The sequence below is a fragment of the Fukomys damarensis genome, unplaced genomic scaffold, assembly GCF_012274545.1.
Source record: "Fukomys damarensis isolate Sample0158 unplaced genomic scaffold, DMR_v1.0_HiC HiC_scaffold_37, whole genome shotgun sequence".
Lineage (NCBI taxonomy): Eukaryota > Metazoa > Chordata > Mammalia > Rodentia > Bathyergidae > Fukomys > Fukomys damarensis.
In genome coordinates, this window is record NW_022900949.1 from 51,937,468 (window position 1) to 51,941,245 (window position 3,778).

Below are 3,778 nucleotides of genomic sequence, written 5' to 3' on the forward strand. Positions count from 1 at the left end.
CCTGAATTCGCCCCAGTAAAATACAAATGCACACACACACACACACACACACAGAGTGGGGATAGCTTTTTTCCAGTTCAATAACAATGTATTTAGTGGGATTTCAGAATGATGTGTTGAACTCAAATTGAAATCATCCCTCTTGCCATTAAAAGATGGCAAAGTTAAAGAGATAAAATAAAAGATAAAAATATTTAATTGTGAAAAGACATTCTTATTAGTCTAGAAATGATGAAACATCTGACATAAAGAAGCAAATAGGATGTGACAGTTGTAAGCTGAAATGCTTCTAAGTTGCATGCTGAAAACACATACTGAATTGTGTCACAGAAGAGGCACACAGTCAGGAATGACCAACCAATACACATTTTGCAAGCATTCACATGCTAGGCCTTTGTCACTATTTTCTGTGTATTTTTAGAGTCAATGCTTATTTAGAGTTACCCACATGGTATATATTTTTTTCTCACCCATTCGTTCCAAGTTCACTCTCCTTCTTCCTGCAATAAATGACTATGGTGTTTTTACCAAAGGTCTGTGAGTAGTATCTCTGACTGAAATTTAAAAATTTCATTCTTATTAAATAACAATATACCTGAATATTAAGCACTGCAGCTGACAGTTATTTTCCTCAGCAGATGGAAGATCCTTGAATATTCCATTATTTTCTGGCATCTGTGGTTGCTAAAGTCTGTGGTAAGCATAATTGTTCTTTTGTAGGCAATGTAACTCTTCTCTTTAGTCACTTTTTGGGTTTTGTTTTAGTGTTTTACTATGATGTGTCTAGACATGAACTTATTTATATTTAATTTACTTAATGGTTGGAATGACTTATGAGGATTCATGTTTTTCATTATTATTAAAAATTTTGATGACTATATTTTGATGTTATCTCTTTCCAATTCTCTGCTTTTTTATTGCATATTTCTTGGGTCTTCTCATTTCCTCTACCTCTCTTAACTTTCTTACTGTCCATAGTTTTATCTCTTTGTGCAACCTTGTGGGTGATTTCCACATAATTTCATTTGATTATTTTAAAGAATTCCTGGTATTTCATTATGGTTTCAATTTTCTTCTTTCTTATCATTTTAAACTCTATTATGAAGTTTTTCAGAATGTTCAATTATCAAAAATTCTTTGAATGTCATTCCTCCTATTTCTTTTATCTGCAAACTATTGTTCATGGCAAACTTTGTATAATGGCATTTTTATAGGTAATTTCTGTTTCTGAGAGGATTCTCTATTGTCTGCATTGAAGGAATGACCCTACAGAGAGGTTTTATTTTGCTTTTGCGAAGTGTCCTGGAGGTTTAACCAGCCTGGATCTGTTTTTTGTTTATTTGTTAATTTTTTGACTTTGGATCACGGCACAATGTGGGTGGTATAAATTCAACTCCATACTATTCCTTGGTACACGCTTAGTGTTTTGACCAGGAAGAGGAAAGCTGTGCATCTATTATGTGTCTTGAGGTTGTGGAGGAGCTTTTCTGGTCCTCTTTCACTGAGTGCACATTTCTTCAAAACTCATGATTGAGATCCAGAGATTTAGCTCAGTGGCATTGTGCCTGCCTGGCAAGCACAAGGTCCTAAGTTTGATCCCAGGTACCAAGAAAAAAAAAAGTCATGATTAATTCTTTTTTATTTTTTGGGGGGGTGCTAGGGATTGAATCCAGGGCCTTGCACATACTACTCAATCCAGGGCCTTGTACGTACTCTATCACTTAGCTATAGGACCAGCCCAACTAAAAGTCCCAACTTTACTCAGAATTCTCACTCCTACTTGAGAGATCTCCAAGCCCGACCTCTTGGCCCTGTGAGAATGTTAGAATGGAAGCACATTATCTTTAGCGGGTATTTTCCAGTCTATCAGTCCCTTGTCTTTATCTAGGGTTTCTTCAATGTCAGTTTATGTGAAACTCTTCTGGCTTTCAGTTCCCTCTATTTCTGGTATCTAGGATTTTTAGTTTCTTGACAGGAGGAAGTTAAAAACTTTGAAATTTCTCTCTCTCTTCCCTTCCTCCCTCCCTCCCTCCCTCCCTTCCTTCCTTCTTTCCTTCTTGGGCTAGGGAAACAAACCCAGGGTCTCATACATTCTAGCCAAGTGTTCTACCACTGAGGTACACCTCCAGTTCCACATTTTAAAAAAATAAATAAAAAAAATTTACTATATTTATCTATTTATTCGCTCTGGGGATTGAAGCCAAGGCCTTGCATAAGGTAAACATGCACCTTTTCTCTGTGCTATGTTCTTAGTCTCCCAAGCATTTTATTTTAATTGACACATAGTAATTATACACATTTATGGGGAAGACAGAATGACATTTCAGTGCATATAAATACAATTGGTAATGTAGTGACTAGATTCAGGTAACTGCCACACCAGACATTTATTGTTTATTTGTGATTTGTGTTGGGAACTTTCAAAATCCTCTCAATTAGTTTTTTTTTTCCTTTTTCAATGATAGGGATTGAACCCGGGGACTCTCATATTCTAGGCAGTGATTCTATCATTGAGCCACATTCTCAGCCTTTTATTTATTTATTTATTGAGACAGGGTCTCACTATGTAGTTGAGACTGACCTGGAACTCACTATGTAGCCCAGGTTAGTCTTGAACTCACAGTGATCCTCCTGCCTCAGCCTCCCGAGTCGGCTTTTTAAATAATCAGCCAGGCACTGTGGCACACTTCTGTGATCCCAGCACTCAGGGTGCTGAGGCAGGAAGATTGCTGTGAGTTTGAAGCCATCTTGGGCTACATAGTAAGCTCAAGGCCACCCTGAAGTGCATAGTGAGACTGTCTCAAAAAAAAAAATCAATTGTTCTCAACATAGTTATCCTACCATGCTATTGAACATTAGAGATGTTAGTTGTTTTTCAATCTATACTTTCTATAAATTTGTGATGGAAGATTTTAAAAATTTTTTTGTTTTGTTTATATATATTTTTAAGCAGCTTCAGGTCACACTGAAGTTTTCCAAGCCCTTTGCATACAGTCTCTGATAGTATCCTCACAGAAACCCCATCACACAGTAATTTATCAGTGCTCTTTTATGCATTGACATAGTGAGGCTTGGTAAATTGGAGTTGTGTCCTAGATCAGACGGGGAGGAAATGCCTCATCAGGATCTGAACCCAGGCTTCTTTAATTCCACTTATTATAGCATTTAGAAAGTTAATAGTGATAACCCTTCCAGGCTTTCATTATGAAAACATCTAAGCTTAATACATATACTGACTACCAAGACTCCGCTTGGGCTGGGGATTTAGCTCAGTGGTGCCGCTGTCTGCCTCACAAGTTCAAGGTCCAGAATTTGATCCCTGGTACCAAGAAAAAAAAAAAGACTCTGCTTATCACTCTACCATATTTGCTTTGTTACTTATTATTTATCCTGTTCATCTATCTTTTTTTATGTATATCAATATTGATTACAGACATTAGTATACTTTACTCCTAAGCAGTTCAGCATGAATATGATTAACTAGAGTAAAATATTTGCTTATTTTTTCCTCTAGGTACAAATGACCATCTGAACTCTACCATTCCATGTGTTTTGACTTACAAAAGCACATGCTTCTGTAATGTAAATCCCCACCAATAAGTGCAACATTACCATCTCTCCAGGCAGGCAGCTCCCTCCTACCCACTCCCAGGCTATCCCTGCGCCTAGAGGGGAAAACTTTTTGATATTTTCTCCCATAGACCAGTTTTGTCTGTTTGTTTGTTTATTTATTTTTCATCATTGAGTTTATTGGTACATTTTAGGTATACAGTACACT